The 24,385-nt window shown below is 37.3% G+C and overlaps 1 long non-coding RNA gene across 3 annotated transcripts; it reads right to left on the bottom strand.

Annotated features, from left to right (window-relative positions):
• Positions 1 to 4,204: 4,204 nt before the first annotated feature.
• Positions 4,205 to 24,350, bottom strand: LOC135296292 (uncharacterized). Of its 3 annotated transcripts, none has more exons than XR_010358352.1 (3): positions 15,832 to 24,350; positions 14,939 to 15,526; positions 4,205 to 9,255 (listed from the first exon to the last, which is right to left on the bottom strand). It is a non-coding gene; the product is annotated as an uncharacterized LOC135296292 (long non-coding RNA). The 3 variants fall into 3 exon arrangements; XR_010358353.1 differs by lacking the exon at positions 4,205 to 9,255 and having other exon boundaries at positions 9,721 to 15,526; positions 15,832 to 15,915; positions 17,322 to 24,350; XR_010358354.1 differs by lacking the exon at positions 4,205 to 9,255 and having other exon boundaries at positions 9,721 to 15,526; positions 15,832 to 18,256; positions 19,163 to 24,350.
• Between the last annotated feature and the right edge of the window lie 35 nt (positions 24,351 to 24,385).

Here is a 24,385-nt window from a genome sequence, read left to right as displayed (position 1 = left end):
ATCTTTAAAGGTATTTGTTGCTTCCAAGGCAGTGATTTTTGTTAAAAGCTAGTGACTGAACTAGAAGCCAAAGGCCATGTAAACTGCTTATCTATTGATTAATTAGTAGAAAATTCACAATTACAGAGACTGAATCGGTTTTGTAAGGAGGCACCTTGAGTTTAACAATAAATGTCAAGTGCAGTGTAATTGGGGACAAAAAACAAAGAATTGATGGCTGCCTTTACACACAATCTGACAGCTGAAACACATTTTTCAGAGCAGAGAGAGCCTAATAGTAACTTATTCAGGCAAATGTGAAAATGTGACATTATCCAGGAGAGAAATATGCTGGAAATGGTTCACTTTGTATCTACATACAAATGTTTTCTGTACTTTACTGATAGTCATTGGCAAATAATGTGGCAAACCTCTCCTTTATTCATATTTCTGATTTTTTTTCTATAATTAAAATTATATTCAATTTTTGATATTATAAAATGGCTCTTACTTTGCAATTGAAATATCCAGAATATTACAGTACTCCTTATTATACAGATAGTTATTGTGTAAAATTACAGCAGCCAAAAATTAAGACTTGGATGTGTATAATCATTTTTCTTACAAAGACTTCATTTTTCTTATATATGTTTCCAGTTTAATGTCTGATCAAAATAATTATGTTGCTTATTAATTTCAGAGTCCATCTACTCTTTATCTTCTGCCACATACTGTTTATTCCCATGTCTTTCCAGTCATCTCTGTCAAAATGGACAAATGTTTCCTCTTATTGATAAGTATTATGACAACATACGTGCTGTCCCTGTGGTGCTTATATTCTACAAATCATGTTGGAGCTGTACAACGTGTCTTATTCACTCTTGAAACTCTGAGTTAATATGTCTATGGCTTGGGGCTATGGGAATGGTTGTGACAGCTACAGGGCTAAGAAATACCACTTATAACTCAATAGAGCACATAATGTTATGTGTCTTGACATGTCATTTTGCACCATTCTGTTAAAATGAAACCATTGAAAACTTAGGTAATCAGCTTTTGCTTGACCTTGTGCAAACCTCAACCATACATACCTTGATTTTGTCTCATTGGAAGCACTGCTTATGGCAGTTATTTGTATGGAAATTTTGCCTGTTGCATGGCTACACTAGTTCAGGTTTCCATTGTGAGAAAGAAATGCCTGGGTTTAGTAAGATACTTTACAAATAAAGAGCATCATTTCAGATACCTAGAAACCTCCTTGCCATTATTAGATGTTCAGTACCTAATTTTTAATTTCAGCTGTGTTCAGTCTCAGTGCATCTCCCTCCATTATGAACTGAGGGTTAGCCAGCTGAAAACTCCTGTTTATCAGCTGGATGCAATGCAAGAGAACTCTCATTTGCATTGCAGAGCATCATGCCACAAGGTGCTTTCAGATCCTCTCTAGTCCTTTGCTATTTGCCCTGGTGACCCTTCACTTCTCCCTCCCACCCGGTGCTGCTGGAGCTGCCTGTTGTCCTACTGCAAGGCCCAGCCCTGCCTCCCCTGCAGGAGATGATTAATAAGGTGATGGGAAATAAAGAGTTGTGATAGGGCCAGTGCAGCTCAGAGGCAAAGTGACAGTTTTCCAACATCTGTTACCAAAGCAGCCTTTGTAAGCCTCCTGCTGCATTGCTTTACAGCTACAAGGTTGAAGCTGAGAAACTGGAACTATGACCTCATCCTCCTCCACGACCAGGACTACAGAGTGCCTTATAGCATCAGGAATTTTTCTCTTCTTGTGCTCAGGGGCCTGAAATTCCAGCATCCGTGAACTTGGTTTGGATGACATCAAGCACCCCTAGCCCAACCAAGTCATTAAAAGCTGTGACCATTACCCTACCACTCCTCAGATGGCCTTGTTGGTACAGATGGGCAAAATAAAAAGTTAGTTTTAAGAACAAGCATGTTAGGAAGAAGGATTCAGAGTTCAGGTGCTGTAACTCCCCATCTCATTCCTCTTTTGCATGGTAATACTCTCTTATTTCTTTCTGACCTCGAGGCTAAAGGCAGAGATTTCAGTAGCAGCAGTAGAAGAAAATGATCTCCTGGAGGAGTCCAGCTACTGGATTTGTGCAGGCTCTAGTCACGAATTGCTGTGGAAAGGCAATACAGCAGCAAGGATAGGTATAATAAAAGACATTTTCTGGGCTGATATTGATCACCATCATTCCTTCTTGCTTTTGTTTCTATTCAAATGAATTCTAGTAATTTCAGGCATATAGACTTGAGTTCTCTCTGGATTTATTCTTTCTCCTTCCACTCAGATGGTTTTATTATGCAATAATACTGCAATGAGTGCTAGGTGGGAAGTAATGATTCATTTAATTATTTGTTTGGCTTTGATATAATAGCTTTCTAGAATTTGCTTTGGAACACAACATTTCTCAAGAATCTTAGCAATTATTTTAAGATTGTAATCCAGTGGGTGCTCAGATGGGCTGGACTAGTAAAAGATGAACAAAAGCTCGGAAATAATGAATAACCATTCCTACCGTTTAAATATATATTAAAAAAAAAAAAAACCAAACAAAAAAAACAACCACCAGCTCTTTCTGTCCTTCTACCTCTATGGAAAAAAAAATAAAAAACATTATTTATCTAAATTAAAAGCAAAAAAATTGCCAAATACCTCACTCAGTACATAAAATCTTAAAATCATAGAATTATAGAATAATTTGAGTTAGAAGTGACCTTTAAAGGTCATCTAGTCCAATCCCCCTGCAATGGGCAAAAAACTAACAGGTTTTTCATGTGTCAGCCCTTGATTTCAGTGTTGGAGCTGATTTTACATAGGAAGTTTCCATTGCAGTCTTTCTGCAGCAGCAGCAGGAAGGCCATTCCTGTGCAATTCTGACTAGAACTTCTAGCAGCCCCATGGCAAAGCTAGGAGAAAGGTGATAAAGCCCGCTGTGTTGAAACCATGAACAAAATGAAAAGCAAAATCCTTCTTACATGGATTTCTAGTCCTTCAAGCAAGAAGCTGACAACCTCTTAAAACACATAATAACAGCACTGCTCTTTGCAGAGCCAGCACTGCATCTTCATGGGGTCATCCTTGGTTACCGTCCTCACTGGGGTGTGAGAAACCCACTTTGGACCCAACTTCTGATTGCCTGTTTTGGCAAGGAGGTCCCAGTCCCACTGTGTGTCAGATGTAAAATTGTTCATATTCAGATGAATTGGCACAAAGTGCTGAGGCTCTTTCCAGAGTCACTGTCATATGTGTGAGAATTTTGCTGATAATTATTGTGGCAGGAGACCAGCACACTAAAAATGCCCTTTTTAAAACATTTTACTTTGTTCATGATACTTTACATTTTATTTGCTCTGGAACAGTGAGAATGCCCTCAGATCTCCTCCGAAGATCCCCACACTCTCTCTGTTCAAGAGAGAAAGCAGACTGTATTGCATTCTGCACATAAAATAAGCATTAGTCAAATTTTAATTGATAAAAAAGATCCATATTTGGGTTTAGATACAAAGAAAATTTTTTTTCCCCCAATAAAATAGCATGGATGATGGAAGCTATAACAATTTTAAAGTGGATTAAGAATCAATAAACTTGAAAAATTATGTGCCAGAGAATAGATTATAAAAAATGGTAATTTTGCTTGGGTATCTTTTTGACCAAGTACTAAAGTTTAGAGACATAAGTTTAAAATAGCTTGAAATAGCTTTTAATTTAGAATAAGTGAGAACTATATTCATTACATTTTCTTCAGTACAAGAGATCATTATTTTAAAAAGACTGCAATTGTTTTTCATTATGCAAAGACAATAAGCTTCAGCAAGTGGAAGGTTCTTGTGTACCACGAGTAAAAGTCATGTCAGAAATTTTTTATACAGGAACTATGCATATAATTGGTATTTGAAAGTAATAAAATAAGAGGGTGAAATTTTAAGAAGGTAAAATTATTCCATTCTCATCTGAAAAAAATAAATATATATGGGAGAAACACATTCACTATCTTTGAGGATAATCTACCATATTATTCTTGGAGTCAATTCTGTCAAGACCTTGTTATTCACAGTGTAGTACTTTTGTGAACATGAACATTTTTGCAGTTCCTGCTTGAAAATTGCTGTGGACTTTTACTGCTTAAAGGACTCTTGATGAAGCACTGGAAACAGAGGATCATCTCCTTCCTGTTGTGAACAGTTTGGTGTTTGGCTTCAACAGCGGCAGAGATCTCCACACTGATTGTTTTCGTTCTTTATTAAGTTTTATCTTTTTTGTGTGTAAACATATTCTGCCATGTAACATTTTTGTATCTACAGTGATGCAAGTTTAAGTAAAAACAAGGTTCAGAAGTGGAAGTAATTTTTTTTATGACACAAACTGGAATATTTTTAAAAGTAAGGGTCTTTCAGCCTCACAATCCCTCCTTAAGGTCTTCATCACATTACAGCTGTCAGTTGAGTATGTGGTTATCAGTAATTTAAAAAACCCAAAATCCACAATACAGTCCTTTTAAAATTTCTTCACAGTTTACTAGTAAAAAGTAAAAGATAAAACTTGAATAAGTAGTATTATCAATATATTTCTTTTTAATTAGTTCTTTTGCCAAAGAATCGCCCACTAAAACAATTCTTAAAAGAAGAAAAAAATAGGTGAAGCAACTAAATGAAAAACTTCATAGTCCCTCTAGAGCATAAACTGTGGTTTGAAATAAGCTGCACTTCTCCACAATTCTCAGAATACAAAACAACTCCAAAATGAAGGCTGAAGTAGTTGATTTTCTTTGCATGGTGATACACTTGTTTAAGATAAGGGTGCCACTCAGATTTGTAAACCATTTAAAAACATTTTAAATCTAAATATTCAATTTTATTTTTTAAATGTCCAATAAAAATATGTTAAAGAGAAAGTGGTTTAATTACAGAATTCAATTTAATTTTAAATTAAATTAAATTAATAATTTAATTTTCTTCAAGGAAAAAATTAAAATAAATGCCTAAGCATTTCCATCAAAAAATAAATATATACTTAAATATTTTAACAATAATAAAATGCTTTCACAGTGAAACAAATTACAAATTCCTGTCTCAGCCCATTCATTTAAGTCATTTTCAGCTAGCAATATTTTCAGTAATTTCCACGGATCACACAAAGGCAGTAACAGTACTCGATGAGACCTGTAGCTTTCACATTAATAAAAGCAATAATATTGAATAAAAACTGCTCTTGGTTTGCCTAAACCTATTTACAAATTATCCTTGAAGTACTTTTAATATAAACAACCCCATTTCCAGACAGACAGATCAGTCCATCCACCACTACTCTGATCAGAGCAAAAGGCCACTAAAAGCCTTGCCCAGTCTCAGGCCAGGAATCCACCTCACACAAATTGGAATAATATATAACATCTAGCACAGCACCTCTCACTGCAGAACTGCACAGAGCACTGCACCCTGCATGGCTGCCTCTTGAGACATTCCCTAAATCAGGCTTCCTTTCTTTGGGCATGAATATTCGACTGTTCTCTAGTTCTGAGAAGCAGCTCTGTAAAAAACACACCACTTCCACTCTGGACCTTAAACCAGAAAAGCCCCAGACTTAAATACGTGCTTGAATGTCCTTATTCTAGGGAGATATTCTAGCAAGTATTTAACTACATACTCAAGATATATACAGACATACAAAGGTTTCAGTCTTTCCAGCAGAACAGGGAATACCTGGAGCTGCAGTCAACGAGATCTAATCTGAAGAAGCTAAAGGTCCTTTTCATGACTAGTGGATAAAATTATATGATAATGATATGATTTTGATATTGAAGACTACTGATCTTTCTCCAGTAGACAGCAGGGTCTTCTCTCCTGTGATGCTCTGATTCGGGTGTGCAAAGTGATGCTGATGGAGGCAAACTGTTCCATCTATTACCTAAATTTCCTCAGTCACAGGAGGTGCCTTATCAAGAAGGGTAGATAAGACACTTAGCTTTCAGATGGCCTAAACTAGATGAAACTAATTTTTTTTCTAAAGTGTGGGAATAGTGTGCTTTCTATTTTCAGGTTTATCTGTTAAACTGTGAAAGCCAGGTAGCCAATCAAAACTCAGAGACTCAGAGATTATTCATTATAGACTGTAATTATGCAGCCATGGGGGAGTAAGTATACAAAAGACTTTAAAACACTAATTAACTCTCGGAAGTAAAAAATGAAATGTGACTGAATCCACATTATAATAAATGCAGGATAAATTGTACTGCAGTGACATCTCAAACAAAAGATTCCTTTTTAAGGTAAAAAAAAAAAGGTGGTTTCACATTTATCTGAACTTTAACTTTTATCTCACTTTTTGAATACTATGTTTGCAAAGGGAAATTATTATAGGATATGTAAGCTAGTAGTGGAATATCCAGAGATTTTCAATTATTTTCTTCAGTTCAATACCCTCAAAATATCGTGAATCTTTAATTTGACCTAAGTTTACTCACCTCTCATTATCAAGATGGGAAATCTATTTGGAGAATTTCAAGGCTTTCAGCTGCAGTAGAACAGCTCACCCCTATTCCTATTGTCCCATCTACCTACTTTGATCCCCACCTCCAACTTCACCTGAATTTGACTGTTTTTTAATTTTTTTTACTGAAATAAAAGGCATTGCTCTGAGCTCCACCTTGAACACCATGAAAAATTTCCCTTTACAATACCTCTCCCATCATTCATCATCTTCTGCTTTCCTATCTTCTAGTTATGGAGGTTTCAGTTTTCTACCATAGCATTCCTGCTTCAATCCACGTGTCTATGAAAAGCATCCAGGGAAAGAAGCAAGATAAACTACAGCAATTGGAAATGTTTCTGACTTGCATTGATCTTCAGCAGAGATTTTTAAAAAATTCTTATGACTCACAGCAACATCAGAATTCACTATGAAAAGCAGTTTAATTTAACCTAAACCACCAAAATTCAAGTCCTAGGAACCACAAAGCAGGAGAAAAATTTAATATAATACAGTCTTCTGGATCACATAATTTTCCTATAAAATAGATATGTTCACTTTCTGGAGTGGTGTCAACATCAAATACCCATGAAACACTCCGATTGTATATGACAAACCATAAAGGCACTGAGAATTTTTTTTTTTCTGAGTTTCATTAGCATAGAATAAATAATATATATGAATTTGCATTATCAATATACAAATTCAAACATATGGAAATGTGTCTCCAGTCATAGTTTCAGCCTGTTTTAATATGTGTGTGTATTACATATATATGTATGTACGTTGCAATACACATTCAGATATACCCTTAAGGTAAAAAAGTAAGGGGTTTTGATCAAATTCCTCATCACTATAATTTTTTGAGAGGAACATTACCTGCTTTGAGAGGAGCATTACCTGAGGAACATTCCTGCTGGGAATACTGCAGACAGTCCCAGAAAGCATTAAAAATTCTTGTGCTGCAGTATTTTATGTTTTGGTGGAGAGGGGAGGTAAACCTATGCTCAAATGCTGGAATATTTTGGAGACAAAATGGTTTATCAAAGTTACTAGGCTTTTCTAACTGGAAGGAGGTTTGAGGAAAAGAAAATTACAGAAGATGTATTTCACATGTTTCTTATTTTAAAAAAAAAGCACCCAACTGGTATTTTTCCTATCAAAACCAACACTGCTTACTTTTCCATCTTTCAGACAGTTAAAGATTAAGAAGCTGAGTTGCGTGGCCCTGCTGGACATCCAGGACATTATATTGTCAAGAGATACCAAGTCCACATTTTTTACCCTGCAGTGCTAATAAATAGGTTTTAAGCCATCCCTTTTGCATGACTGAACAATGTCCCTCTTTACTAAGACCAGCTTGTTTTGCAAGTAAAATTCCTTAGCTGAGGAACAATCTAGTTTCATGTTATAAAGATAAGGCAGATATTTAAAGAATTTATATAGGTAGATATTTAGAGCTTAGAGGCTTGGAACATTAAACTTTTTCTAGCCAAGGTTCTTAGGTTTGTAGAAGAGTGATGAAGTAGATAACATATTAGAGGCATAAAAAGTGCAATTAATGATCTGATCCTGCAATTTATTATATATGTATTACTTTGCCAATATTCACTGTATCTGTAGAGACAAAAGTAGCTGATCAGGCCAAAATCATAACAAGTTGTTAATCTGTGTTCAGGGATTATTTTAATGAACAGTCTTAAGATGAAAACACCAAAAATTAGGTTGAACCATGATGTAACAAGGATGGTCTGACAAGTCTAAAAAGAACAGATCCTGTTAGCACAGGAAAAGTCAATCTGGATAGCTGATATTCCTATTTGTAGTTTTTAAAAGAACACCTGCTAACCCTCACTGAATGCCAGGTGCCCACCAAAACCAAACTGCACTATCCTTACCATCCTCAGCTGGTCAGAGGAGAGAAAATACAACAAAATTCTTGTGGATTTAAATAGGGACAGGGTGAGATGACTGCCACAGGCAAAACAGACTGGACTTGTGGAAAAATTAATTTATTATCAATAAAATCAGAGTAGGACAATGAGAAATAAAATCAAACCTTGAAACATCATCTCTCCACCCCTCCCTTCTTCCCAGGCTCAACTTCATTCCTGAGTTTTTTCTACCTCTTCACCAGGGAAAGAAGGAAACATGGGGAATGGGGGCTGTGGTCAGTTTATCAGGTTGTCTCTTCCACTCCTCTTCTCCTGCTCCCCCGTGGATCCCTTCCACAGTGTGCAATCCTTGAGGAACAAACTGCTCCAGTGTGGGTTCGCCCCATGGGATCACAAGTCCTGCCAGCAAACCTGCTCCAGTGTGGGCTCGTCTCTCCATCAGTCCACAGGTCCTGCCAAGACCTGCTCCATTGAAGGCTTCCCACATGGTCACAGCATCTTTTGGGCATCCAGCTGCTCTGGGATGAGACCCTCCAGGGGCAGCAGGTGGATCTCTGCTCCACTGTGGATGTCTGTGGGCTGCAGGGGCACAGCTGCCTCACCACAGGTTTCCCCATGGGCTGCCAGGGAATCTCTGCTCTGGCCCCTGGAGCAGCTCCTTCCCTTCCTTCCACACTGACTTTGGTGTCCAGAGGCTGTTTCACTCACATGGTCTTACTGCTTTCTCTTCTCCTTCTTGAATCTCTTATACCAGAGGCTCTACCACCTTGGCCAGCAGCTTGTCTTGGAGCCAGCTGGCACTGGCTCCACCAAGCATGGGGAAAGCTTCTGGCAGATTCTTCTCTAGAGAGGAGTCATCCCTGTAGCTCCCCACTACCAAAACATGCCACAAAATAACTAAAACAGGGGAAAAAAAAAAAAAAAAAAACAACCAAAGAAAAACAACACCATGTTGAAAGGTGCTTCAAAATTGCCTTCCAACCTTCCTCCATCTTCTTTTATATTATTCATTTAAATAGAGTAAGCTTAATTCTGTACTTCTGAAGTACTCCAAAAATCTCTTCCCATACACCTATGCCCATTTTTGCCTCATAAAAGATCAGTTAAGATGAAAAACGTGGCAGCGTTGGGAAAAGAGCAGCAGAAGAGATGCCTCTCACAGTGCTAAAAAAGCTGCTAGGAATAAGGCAGTGAAGAGAGTGGACAGGAGTCAGCTGGGGAAAAAAAAAGGCCAGCTACAACCTGTAAGAGCAGAAAATAGAGGCTACACACTTAGGGCAGCTTCCACCTGTAAACATGAAAAATAAGCATTCTGTTGGCAAGAATTGAGCTTGAATTTCTGTTTCTTTCTAAGAGCTCCATTTTCCTTCCCTGACCCCTATCGTGGTACCACAGGAACCTTAAAAAAAAGATAATGTCTTTTGAGTAGTATGGCAAAATTCAGGCTTAAGTTTGTTCAGATGGTTTTCCTTATTTTATTTGCTTTATGTCTATATGCAGAGTTCCAGCTGGTGCACAACATCAATTGATATTTACCATGCATATCTCTACACAGATTTATATTTAACATTTCTTTTTTAACAGGAACACAGTCAGTAACACAGTAACACATTTCACTTGAAATATGCCCCTGCTACAGAAATGATGTTATTTATGGGCCAACAACTTTTTCCAGTGTATGTTCTGCACAAGGCAACCCTCCCTGTCTCATGCCATGCAAGAGTGGAATGAAAGCTGTTAGCACCCTGACAGCAAAATACAAGGTTGTCCCACCACTTTAAGAGGCATTTGTCTGGGCGAACAGCAAACAACAAATTTCCATAAAGGCCTTCTTAAAGCCAAACATTATGTTAAGAACCATAACTTTTAATAAAAAAAAAATCAAAGACTATGCAGTCTATATGCATTTTTAATTCTTTGAGGCTTACTGGCTCCTGCAGCTCCTTACCATCATTACCAACTGCATCAAGTCTCTGCAACAGGATGTGAGAAACTTCCCTTTTCCCTCTTCTACAAAGAGTTTTCAACTATTTAGCTTTCCCAATCTCCAGACTCACAGATTAGTTTGAAAATATGCCTCCTTCTGTTATTTGGCCTCTCACATACTGTTGTTTCTCTTGTCTCTGTCATTTCATAAAAGAAAATGTAATACTGTGTTCAATAATTTCACTTCACAGCCAACGCCAGATGAAGTATTCATAAACCCAGTACAAAATGTTTTGCATTGCATGGCACTTCACATGCTCATGACCTTCTTCTCTCCTCTTGCAGAGCATAGTCAGCTCTCCCAGATAAGGAGGATGGTGGGTCAAAGCCTTGTACCTATTCAGTATGAAAATTTGTATTTGTCATCACAACTGCTGCACTTTTAAACAAAGGAAACTGCGAGACATTCTCCAGAGAAAGGTTAGCTCTCTCCACTGCTGAGCCACTGAGATCATGCAATAGTCAGCATGAAAATATCTGGCAAATGGGATTGCAAATGGGACAATAAAGTACTACATGAAAAAGCACAAAATAAATTTATCCTTGAAAACTCAAGTGTGCTAGTCCAGGAAGAGTTTTGTTTTCCATTTAGTTTCAGATAGGTCATTTACAGAATGAATGAGTTTTAAAAGCTCATTCCTAAATAAGGGAATGTGAAGGGTTTTCCTCTGGTAAGAATGTGTATATGTCAGCATTCTACTTGATCCATTTTAATAGTCAGGGGAAAAAAGCTGTATCAGTGGGTAAGGCAAATAGATACCATAGCAGATAACAGTAGTTTGGTAAAAAGTTATTTTTCCCGAAGTTGATGCAACACATCAGAAAGAGATGGAAGACCTATGAAAGTCTGTATACTGGTAGAATGTCTCATTAAAACAACCAACAAAACATTTTCCTAGCAACTTTTCAGTATCTTCTTTTATTTAGCCTTTTATTATTGCAATTACTTTTTCATAAGTAACTTTTTAAATTGTTTACATTTTATTAGTGAAACCAAATGGGATTGAAAAAAAAATACCTCAGCCTGTTTACCAAGAATCCCCAGACAAGATGTTGATAATTTATTTACTAGTGCAAACAAAAATATTTTTGTTTAAACTCAGATCTTACAAAAAGAGCTGTAAACAAACTGCCACATCAGGATTACATCAGTACTACATCAGACAGGTGTTACATTAAAAAGAACCTTTAAAAATGTTTTGCAAATTAACTAGTGTCCTCTAAATGGTAATAATGTTAGATATTTTTCAGTTATTGTTTTAAAGAGACATCTTTATTATGTCATGAAATCATAATATACATGGGTATATGAATAAATTAATCTGAATTCACTGAAATCATGCAGTTTTATATGGCACATTTATTCTAATTCTAATATTTTTATATATATATTTGCAATCAGTTATCACCACTCTTGGTCACTAGCGTTCAAAATTGGACTTTATCCAGCTGCACAAAATATTATTTGTGAGTAGAAAGTCTTCCTTTTCTTATTTTGAAGTTCACTGTGTAATATTCCGAGTGCTGGTGCACAGCGTATCAAAAAATGCAGCCTATAGGTCACACAGGCTGTGAGAAGCATTTGTATGCAGACACACACGATCACGTAGCTTTTCTGGCCAGCCTTCCAAGGCCATGATTTTCTTATGCAACTCCATATTACATCCTAGCAATTAAACAGTCTTTAATGAACAAAACCTTGAGGCCCAGTCCATTAGCACCTGAATGACAACACGTTCAAGCAGCAAAATCCTGTATTTGCACCTGGTAGATAATGCATTATTTTTCAGGCATGCACACTCTTTGCCTCAAATGAAGCAGAAAAAAGTCTTTTAGCACGCAAAGAGCATTCAAAGCCAGGTGCATTGACAGAAACGCGTTATTTTCATCCACAGAGCTCAAAAACAATCCCATGCTCTTAGCTCTTGTTCTATCCCTGTACTGCAGCCATCTCCTCACAGAAACAGTTTTCTTTCTGCAGCACAACTCAACAGCAAAATCCAGAACAAAAGCATATGAAGCACTCTTACCCTCCTGCAAACTTTCCAGATAGACGCAGCATTTTTAGAGAAGGATGAACCTCAGATTCTCATTCCTAAAATATGGTAACTACGTCACCATATTTTGCAGATTTGGCTTGTGAATGTTGGTGTATCCAACTTGGCAGTGAAAAAGGCTCCTGCCACAAAATATTCACCATATGCTGCTTGATTGCTGTTGCTAGACAGGAAGGTAGAAAGCATCAAACCCACTGAAGCATTGTCATATACCCTGACAATATACTCATTTTCAGTTGCCTTATTGTGCTTCAGCTCAGGAACTGGTTCATGCTTGCTTCAATTCGTCCTGTCATTTGTTGCAGCAAGAACAAACAGAACAAACAACAGAAAGCATCAGCTGCCTCAGCCATGCAACTTTAATCCATCTGGTTTTGTCTGCATTTCACTGATATCTCAATAAACGTCTACAAATTCTCCCTTACTGCTGTAAATAGTGAAGATATCTAATAGATGGACAAATGGTAAATGCTATAAATATGCAGTCTGAAATAACATGAAAATCAGTAGAGTGCCAAGTTACAGTGTATAGAGATGCTCTGCACAGTAATCTGATTGCTCCAAACGTATTTGTTTTGAAAACTATGAAATTTGCAAAGACAAAAACGAGATCCAAGGGCTAAATGGCATGTAAAAGCAGCCTGGTCTAGTAGAAGATATTTCTCTCATGGAAGGGGAGTTTGGAACCCTTCTTTAAGGTTTCTTCCAATCCAAATTATCCTCCAATTTTTTGTGAAAGTGTCGACCACATTCTGAAACATGTTAATACTGAGAAAGATCCTGGGGTCATATGGTAAATGAGCTAATTAAGCGTAAACATTCAGCAAAGTGCTATAGATAAGAAAATGACTGTGATTCCTGGATGCTTAAGCCAGCAAATACTAAGATTACTGAAGAGCTGGTATTTATCTCTGTAAAGAGCATTAGTGAGACCATTACTGGAATGTTATGTCATGCTGTGCAGTACACAATTTAAAAATTATCGAGTCACAAGTTAGAAGGGATTAAAAATGTTTTCAAAATAACTTGTAACCTGAAAAATCCATCCGTATAAGTGTTAATAAACTCTTTGTAACCTGAAAAATCCATCTGTAAAAGTGTTAATAAGCTCTAATTAGTTTATTAATTAGAAGGCTAAGATATTATTTGTTCAGCTTCTGTAAATGCATATAAGTAAAATATTCATGGCTAATAGCTCTGTAAGATAATAATCTTAAAAATGAATAATGATATTTAGTAACCAGAAAACAATGGAATATGAAGTTCAGCCTCAGGTTTGCATTTCAGCCGTGAGCCTAAGGAATCACTGAGAAAATACTAGGACAGAAGTGTACTCAGTCATTTTTTATTTCTGAGTTATACCTTTTTTTCAACATATACCATGTCTTATGCAGAAATAATGTGCAGCTTAGGGACTGTCATAAATGAACATAACAGTCACCTTTCATTTTAAAATTCATATAACTTTGAGTATTCCTCAAATTACCTGGTTATTTTTTTTTAAAGGAAGGGAGTCCCCAGGAAAAATTTCTTTATTTTCCCATACATTTCAAGCAGATGTCATCTAGAACAGTATCTGATTGAATTTCATAGTTTTTCACAGCCCATTCAGAACCTATCTGTCATAATAAGAGGCACAAAACTCAGCACCAGCACTCACCAAAGACAACCACAGACAACAGCGAGACCCGAAGCACATAGTGTAAAGCACTCACAGGCAGGGAGAGTTCCAGCAGATTGTTTCTCATTAAACCATCTCTTATAATGCTCTAAAACACGTATCTGCTTTGACCATCCAAGAATAAAATCTTCTGCTACTATGGCACAGTTTGATTTTCAAAGCTTGTTTTTATAAAGTCTTCCCTGTAAAGGGTAACAGCTCTCAACAGCCACTCTGCTGCCCTCTTTCAAATTGCACCTGCATGTTTGGGATGCTTACAAAAAGCTTGAGAACATTTAGGCTGCTAATGCTCTGTAAGAAATTTCCTTTCTTGCTGAGCAGCTTTGTCCTAATATACTATACACTTCATTTATGATACCCCCATTTTACCCCAAAGGTTAAACCATATACTTTTGGGGACAAGGACAGCCTTTTCCTGAGTTCTCTACAGGCCTGGGCCAGTAGAGCACTAGGACATACCTATGTTCACTGGCAATAATTAAGAATTTAATACATTAATTGACAAAAGCCCTGCAGTTAGCAATAATTTGATATCTCCACAACACTGAACTGCAGATATGAACTACAGGCCACTAGTTCATATTTACCACTGCTGCTGTAAGAAAGGACTAAGTGCCCTTTCATTCATGGTGCACACAGAAGAATGTTTTGGCATTGAGAAATCTCCCTTCATTTCTGGAAAGTGAATCCAGCTAAGAGCATCTAGAACCTCAGATTGCTTCAAAAATTACTTTTTTCCCAACAGTCAATTATTGTGCAATGTTTTCAAGTACTGATGTTTCCAGCAAGCCCAGGAGTCTCTTTCAAAGAATATCATCCACTAATTACCGCATATAATAATTCAAAGCAAACTTACGTAGTTTCTACAATTATTCTTCACTTTTTGTCCTGCATGCCATTGTATATACACTCTGTATAGCTGTATGACTGCCCATATTCTGCAGGTAGTGGGCCTCGGTTGGTTGTCTTCCTCTTAACTCTTGTATTCAATTCCTCATTTTCTTTTGTCTTTTGCTCTTTCTTACACAAGGAACTTTGCCATGAATGTAAGACAAATGCCAGTACACCCATGCTGTGTTTTAACATTTGATTTAACCAGATTTGATATTGATAAGCACCATTTTGAAACTGCAGTCTGTGTAGGAGAGGTGCATTAATGAAGCATGGTTACAAAATGTGATTTGACATCAGTCTTGTTTTGCAAAACTGGAGGGCACTTTAGACTCCGTGTTAATTTTGTTCACGAGGAACATTCAACAATATGGGCATGTTGTGACAAAGGTTCGTCTCAGATATACTGAAAGGATACAGAAGTTTTCAAGGAGAAACAACACTCTACTCTTCATTCTGCAGCAAATAACTGTAAATGTGGTTTGACTAACTTGATAGTGCTACAAAAGCACAACACGCAGAGTAACAGAGGAATTTATTTATCCATGGTCATCTAGGAAGAATAGAAAAAGGCAATCATTCTGCATTCAGTTTAAAAAAACAAAAATATTTGTATATTAGTGTACATTTCAAATAAATACTGAATGTACAATCAAAATTATATCTCATGACCTCTTCATCTTGTTAATTCAGTTCTGGTACTAGTTTTAGGACCAAATTTTGAGAACCAAGACCATCCAGAGCTTAAGTTTATGTCTAGAAGGATAATTTATGACATCAAATGTGCCTGACATCACATATGTCTTTACCCAACTTTTCCCAGTGTATTAAAGTCAAAATCTTGTTATTTATACTCACATCCATTCTTTTCATCAGTGGATGGTGGCACAAAGTCAAGACTGCTTTTAAAGCTTCCTCTAGAACTACTTTACATAAGCTGTTCTATGAAAAGAGAAGAAAAAGTGGTAAACAAACAAAAAGCAAAACACAATTCTGCTACTTAGCACAGTCTAGATGAAATTACTTTCATAAATAATTCATTAAATCTCCAGTATTAAACAGGTTAAATCATTTTTATTTGATAGGGTTTGGTGCTATTAATCCTTCAGAACAAGAATTAGAAATTGAATAATCTCACATTATTTGTAACTGTGGTGGAGATATGTGGTTTTTTCAATGCAGTTATAAAGGAACTTTCTGAGTTGCAAATGTACTTTATTAAATTTCTAAATATTATCATAGATGGATTTGATAGGAAATTTTTTTTACCCAGGCCATCCTAAGGACAGTGCAAATTTCAGTGATGGAAGAATCATGGCCCTTTTTAAGCTTCATTCCCATATTTTTCTTCCTGTTAATTCTGAAATCAGGCATAATCTGGGCTATCTGCTGTGCTATCTATCCTTCCTATTGAGAAATTAATTTCCCATACAAACTTGGAAATCCATGATTCTCTCTATTCAAGTGAATTATTTTCAATTTCAATGGCAAATAAAAATCAGGTGGAAAAATTATATATTTGAATCAGAAATGTAAATCTTTGTGATCCTGAACAAAGCAAAAAAAAGTAGGGTTTTTTATTTAAGGATGAATTAAGGGTCTCTCTTCTCCTTTTTTTTTTTTTGAGCACCTAAATATTTACAATTTATGGGATAGACTGAGAAGAACATTATAGAATTGATTGGGAAGGTGTGGCCTCCTCTTTTTTTATTCCAAGCAGCTTAAAAGTAGGGCCTTTCAGCCACCTGAAAGACTCATGTTCAAACATATCTGCTCTTTTTTGATGGTATTCAAACATTATATCCAAGGACAGCAACTTTACTAGCAGGTTTCCTTCTATTAGTAAATTCTTCACATTCCCTCTTCTTGACACCAATAATTTTAATAGAGAATTTTATACACTGCATTAGAAAGGGAGTAATAACTATTATATAGCTGGTGAAAACAAATGGGGCTTGGTATGTTTTTTGGGGTTTTTTTTACTGCAAATCCCAGTTTTTAGTCTGTGCCTCACCTACAAAGCATTTTCTGCAAGCAAAATCACAGGTCAGGCCACAAGGGATGGCATGCTCACAATTTGTCTATAGAAAACTTGGTCAAAAATAGGCTACAGAAGAATATATGGTTAAAAAGTTCTGGAAAGCACTGTCCATTTCTAATTTTTCTGAAATATTTCTTCTTCTAAACGACCAGAAAAAATCCAGTTCAAAATTCACATAGTTTTTCATTAAAATAATTTTTAATATCTTAGATAAACAAAATAGCCTTAAACTATTTATATCATGGGGCAAAAGGTCACCCAGACAGTTCTGAACAAAATATTTTCACAGTTGGAGAAAAACACTTACAAAGCTGGATTTTAAGAAATGTCTGTTTCACTGTCCTCAAATAGTAAGTTGTCTCAATACTGGCTCTGATATCTGAAAATATCAGTGGGTTTTGGTTAAATTTTGCACTTAAAAAAACTTGTAAGGGTTTGCAGATGTCTGTCTTATATTCTGCTATAATTTTTTCTTGTTTGTTTTTCCTAGTAGGCCCATATTAAACAAAACAAAAACAAGAAAAATTCTCAAATCTTGTTCTGCATACCAAACTAGGAAAAGATTGCAGTGCACCTCCAGCTCAATTGTATAACCACACAGGCAACCAAAAATAATCACTTCTATTTTTCTGGTGAAGTGTTGAAAGAGCTGCTATTTTGACCAGCATGAATTAGCAGGCAATATTTTAACTATCAAAGTGAACCCTAATTCAATCTCATGATAAACCTCAAATGTCAAAGTGTTTTCAAGCTGCCAAAGCAGGCCTGTGAAGGCAGAATAACCCGAGGTAGCGAAATCCCTGACAGAGCCCCAAGCCTCCCTGTATGGCAGAATGGCACAGGGCAGACAGTGACAGGGTTTCAGCCTGGGGTCCCAAAGAAGTGCAGGTTTATCCCAGTGACACTTGGTTAAATGAATTAACTGTGTTTCATTAGCAAATGAACAACTTAGCTCATTTCTGCTGCATTGCCTCCAGCTGCAGTTTGGTGGAAGGAGTCAGGTGAGTACTTGTTGGAGTCCTAGGATGTGTTGGAGTCCTGGGATGTGTTGGAGTTCAGGGATGTCTCTACTGGACTCCTCTGTCTGACTTGGGCAACCCCAGATGAGCTGAGGGACACAGCTCCCCACAACCTTCAGTGGAGTTGCCAAAGCCCACCCTTGTTTTCTAGGTGGGTGTGACTTAAAAGTAAATATTTTTGCTATGGTAACATTTCAGATGGAACACATTAGATGTGCACACCCTTTTAAATAAAGAACAGAAGCAAGTATTAGAAAATCAAAATGTAAGCAGTACCTGTTGAAATTATTTTAGGAAATCATTCAAGAGTGCCCAAAAAACCCACAGCAACCCATCAAGACAGACAGCTGGCAAGCCCACAGCACTTCCAAAGCAACAGCCAGACTGTAGCAGCTGCCAGCTGATCAGATGTTGTAGCTTTTGAGATACCATTTTCCATATAGAATCATATATTTATATCTAACTCCATTACTACCTAAAACACTCTTTTTTTTTTCTCAAAAATAGAGATTATGATGGAAAACTCATCAATAAGAAATTTAGAGGCAAAATTAGACATTCAGTACTTAAATGGCAAAGTTACATTCCCTATTCCAAGAATGCACAGGGATCACAATCTTAGTTGACCACCTCTGTCTCAAATACTTCAAGGGATACAGTATATGAACCTTCAAAGAAGCAAAACTCTGCTCTACAGAACAACCTTGTACAGTATCCACACAGAGCTCTGCAGAAGTGACTTCAGGAACTGGTCATGGAAGCCCACTGGAGCAGATGAGGTTATAAATTCAAAAGGAAACACTGGTTGGATCAGTTCTTGGCCTTGAAACAGCATTATGGGACAGTCTGAGAATGGGTGCTTGAAGGTGCAAAGTTGGGAGTCTTGTGAAAACACAGGCTGTCCCCTATGTCCCAGGCTGAAGTCCAGATTATTCCTTGCTTTCACAAAGTCACCATCACTACTTGAAGGAAAGAGAATGAATGAAAGATGACAACTCATGTTCTAAGAATGTTGTCTAAAATCAGATCCCTGGACTCAGCAGTGATTCATGGCCAATGAGCCACATGAACTTTTACAAGGGTAAAAATAGCATATTTGCACACTGTTAATTATATGCAGTAAACTAACCTCTTTATACCAGCTGCTGTATATCACTACAGTGGCTCACTGGGCATTTCTTTCTAAGGTTCTAGGAGCTGTACTAGGGGGAAAAAAAATAGAAATAATGTAAAATACTTACCCTGTCTCTCAAGGTAATGAAATTCAAATGGCCACGTATTTTTTGGTGTTGATTCTCTTTTATGTGCTATGATCAGGCACCAAGGAATTTAGCTAAAACCATGATGTCTTAAAAAAGAGCATTACATGACATCTTGACTGAAACACTAGATGTGAACACTTCGTCTTCAAAGCTTTTATTAAAAATCTCAGTGCTCAAAGAAAACAAATTAAAAGCATTCCTCAAAGTTGAATAAAGACAATTCAGAGAATTCTTAGCTTCCCAAGTACTTGAGTGTGCAGCACTGGACAGGATACAAACTCTTCAGCATAGAAATCCAAAGAGGTGAAGAATATGAAAGAAAAATCCTATTTAATTTGACCAAAATATTATTACAATTTTCTTGAATAGCTGGTGTTCCTGATAGTGCCAGCTTAATTATGCCCTAAGGAAACTATGTCATGGACCACTACTAGCACAATTCCCTCCCAACTTCAGCATACCCTGAAACTCTGGGCTTCCCATCTCCAATGCCTTTGGGAATAGCTCAAACTATCACTTCATCATTGTCTATGATATTTTCAGCTCTTCACAATCTCCATGTGTACAGAATTTAAAAACACATTTCTGAATTCAAGAAGATTTTCATTTTTTCCAAGATTGAGTGCAACCCAATCTTCTTATTTCTTCCCTTTCCACACCCAAGAGCTATTGCCTTAAAGAAAGAGAGCAAGTTACATAAGGAAGAAGAAAGGAATTTGAGATATTCCTACCTGTATTGCTTGCAAGTCTTTGATTCACTTGTACGAAGATGAATATGCTGTTTTGGCTATTAGTATTTTCAGACCCTGCTGTGGAAGAGAGAGGGCTTGGAGGGAAGGGGGGGAATACTTCCTGCAGGACTAATTCTCATATTACAATATCTAGAAAGATGGCAATGTATGGGAATTGTTGCAGAGAGAGAAACAAAGAATTGGGGCAAGTTATACTCCTCACTGAATAAGTCAAAAGACACCCTATTAATTGCAAGCAGGTTCCTATTCTCTTGAAGCAAACTCAATAAATACATGTCTCAAATTACAGCTAGACTTCAAAATTCAAATTAATGTTACACAGAAGAATTTGTTAAAAGGGCATTATTAAAGCTGCCATTCAGCTGCTGGAATTCAGAGTTAGGAAATGACAGAACTGTCCGTAGAGACATCATCATTCACCTGCCATCCTCTCCAGAAATGTATGAACTACCACAACATTTTGTTGCATAATCACACTCTGAGTGCACACTGATCAAATCTCACAGAGTAACAGGTACACAAGGGGCTCACATCCCATTGTCTCCCACTGCAGCTCTACAGCACAACCTGGGATCTTGCTCCTGTGCTGTGACTTCACCTCAGGCTCCCAGGGCACATGGATCTGAGTCAGTCAGCCAGTCAGCCAGTCAGCCAGTCAGTCTGTGTGCTGCCCACAGATGAAGCACTGGGATAGGCACTGGCATGGGAGTGGTACCTGGTAGGTGATGTGCCACCTGGTGATGCACTACTGCTGTCCACTTCATATCATAGTGTCCAGATTTATTGGATTGAGAACAGACAGATGGAAAGAACCATGAGGCACACATCATTCTTTCAGCCTCTCTGATATGATGTGCAGAATGGAGTGGGTCCAATTAAGGGTCTTGCCTCTCTTCTGCACACTCTTGAAACATTTTTATATAGGCAGTATATGTGATTATGAGAACTCTCTCACAATTCTTTCTACAGAGCTCCTCAATAGAATTTTTGAAAACTTCATGACCCATCTTCCCAAAACACATCTGTGAAAAAGGTCAGTGTTATTAGCTTTGTATGGCTGAATCTAAGGCAGATGTTAAATTCAGGTTTTCTCACATAATTCTCAGGCCTAGGATTCTGCCTCACTCAAGAGATGCCCAACTTGTTGTGTAAATAGGTTACTAATGACCAGCCCAGATTATTCTTTAACTCTTCCATTCTAACTCCTGCTCTCATCATTCTGTTTTTGAACAATTGACTTCCAATTTCCCATTTATTCCCCCTACTCCAATCCAAATAATAGGGTATCCATTGTTCCTCATCAAAATGTCACAGCAAAATCCAGTATTTTTTTCCTTTCTTTTCTTTCTAATTCATTACCAAATGCTTTCACCAGGTCCTTCTCCAGTTTTCTGACTCTCACCCAGTCTCTCTCTAACCACACTTTGAATTTATTACATTTCCCCCTTCTGCTTTTACTCTACTCCCCACAACAAGAAAAGATTATTTGTTCTTCTTCAAGAGACCAGGCTCACCAGAAATCAATTAAGGGAAAGCTACTGAAGCTTCTGTAGCCCTGACCTCAAGCATACTCAAGTAATTTGTAGCAGCAACAGTTATTCAGCATGGTTATTTCTGAGGTATGAGAACCACATCCAATTATTCTATACGGATGGGACAGGTGTAGCTTGAGTATGATTTTGGGATCTGTCTGAAGAAAACCAGCTTGAAGAAAAATGGCATTTGAATTTCTTTGGCTATTTTAACTATGGAAATTTAAAAATTCTCTACCAAGTACTCACCAGTTTCAGTTTTCACAGAGATCGAAAAAGGTTGCCATGACAAAAAAACCCAACCAAACAAAAACCCAAGCAAATGAATAAAATACGCCACAACTTTTCAAACAACTTTGAAGACTAGGGACTTTTAAAAACATGATTTTAGAACATTATAGCATAGGCAAAAATAAAAATACCTTTCCCGTGATGGTACTACTGTTTGTAAGGAGCAAAGGAGAGAGAATGATGAAAGGAAATGACAAAAAAAAAAATTACTGGATCCCTTTGGCTGAAATTTTCCAAAAGAAATTCAAACATGCAAAAATTTAAAAGCAGCATACCCATTAAGGCATCCTATTCAGAAAAGTTTCCAATTGCCACTTAATATAAGGAAATGCTGCAAAAGGATTTATATAACTCTGCTTATGTATCTTTTAACTCCTGTGCTCCTGGGGAAAGTAAATTATTTATTAGGAAAAAATTGTAACATTTTGCATACTGTGTTTACAATTTTAATTATAGAATAAGAAAATCTAGGTCTTTTTAGGTTCCACAAATACTGACCAGGAATGGTTTTCATGCAGTCATTCTTGATTTGGGACAAGAGAATGGATTCATGCTTTCCTAATTTTTCTTTCAAACCTATTTTCTCAGATTAACATAACCCTTTTTACAAGTCCTACACCTACACACTCTTAGAACTACAATTATGGGCATTCACATCATCAGTAGCCTAAAAAATCCCTTTTACATCAGCAACATATAAAGAGAAGCAGTAACTGCTTATGTTAACTGCAGCTAAATTTATCAAACGGAGTATTTTGCCTCTAGCCATTTTAGTTACAACAAGTCACACAAAGGTAGCACAGAAATTAAAACATCTGAGGGCTGTTGAGGCTACATTTCCATTAGCAAGAGGTAGAGTTGCCAATAGAAGGAGTTTTATAGGTAAAACATTTAGTTCTGAGGGCCTAGTCTTGGTAGCAATATACAAATATACATATTTTGGGTTTTACTGTAGCCTAGCCTTACTCTGGTCCCATGGACCGTTGACTAGAGCAGGTGAGTTCCTCGATTGATTTTATCAGAAGGAATTTAATTCATCTCTGGTCTCCCTGAGACGCTCACTTCAGAAAAGCACTCCTACCCCAAACCAGGACCCCAATGTAGGCACATCTTGTCAGTGAGGTTTATGAAGGTATAGTACAAACCAAGAGTGGTCCTATTGAAGTTCGCATTGGAAAGGGAAGAGTACAAGATCCAAATCAGGACCCTGGAACAATATTACTGAGCTTTAAAGCTGAATTACCAATGCTTGCATAAAGGTTCATATTTGCCTACAAGGGGAAAGGAGGCAGGCAGACAGTGTGAGGTCTCAGCAGGTGAATTAGAGATGATGCTCATTACCAATTGAAAGAATTGCCAGGAACTGTTACATTAGCTGGATAAGCTAGGTAGCCTGTAAATTCATTGCTATCTTAGCTGAAAAGATAGACTACAGGAAGAGAAAACTTGCTTTACTTTTTTTTGGGGTCATGCAGGGCTAGATGCAGAGAATCCGTGTGGATTGTGTGACATGAGGAATTTGCAGACTCTTACAGGGTAGGCAGAAGTTACCAATTTCTAGATTCCCAGAAGTCCCTTTTATAGCTGAATTCTAAAAATTTAAGAAGGAACTTGATGTAAACATATGTATTGTTGTACTTATAATGCCTTCAGGCCAAGTAACTCTTATCCAAATGAGGCATATAAATTAATTCTTCTGATGAGCAAGGGAGATTCTTTGCTCATTTATCCGGTGTGGGTAAAGGGACCTGTGTGTGCATGAAATGGTTTGGGGAGTTGTTTGTTTGATTTAATGAGTATCATTTCTGTATTGAATTTTCTAGCATACATTAAATTTCAAGCAGATCATTATTTTTATGCAGAACCTCATTGCAGTGTACCCTTACAGACCTAACAAAGAAAAGCACACTATATGGTTTCAGACAGTTCTTCTTTCTGCTTTTCCATAGAATGAAATAAAATTATTAAAAATCCCATATCAAAACCTGCAATTTTATGAAACAATATTCAGAAAATATTAAAAATACAGAGAAGATTCAGGCTCTTTCTCCATGACCAGGTTTTCTACCTTCCAGATTCAGCGAGATAAGGTCAGTTCAGCAAAAAGAAATCAATGATTTATCCAGATCTCAGGCTCAGTCTTATTTCTTTGACACCTTTCTGTCTCTGCCACAAAGGTTTGAAAGATCTGGAAGGTGGGACCATGTGAACCTCATGAATATAAACAAGGTCAAGTGCAAGGTCCCACACCTGAGTCCAGGCCATCTCAAGCAGAAGTACAGGTTGGGTAGAGAGGGGATTCAGAGCAGCCCTGAGAAGAAGGACTTGGATCGGATCTGTGGATAAATGAGAGCCTCCACATGACCTGGCAACGAGCATTTGCAGCCCAAAAGCCAACCATACCCATCACAAGAGTGTGACCAGCAGGTTGAGAGAAGTGATCCTATGACTTCACTCTTGTGAGACCCCCCCACCTGGAGTCCTCCATCCGGCTGTGGATGCCCCACATGGCAAA

This window comes from Passer domesticus, chromosome 3 (genome assembly GCF_036417665.1).
Source record: "Passer domesticus isolate bPasDom1 chromosome 3, bPasDom1.hap1, whole genome shotgun sequence".
In the NCBI taxonomy this organism is placed as follows: domain Eukaryota; kingdom Metazoa; phylum Chordata; class Aves; order Passeriformes; family Passeridae; genus Passer; species Passer domesticus.
This window is presented reverse-complemented; position numbering and strand designations above follow the sequence as displayed.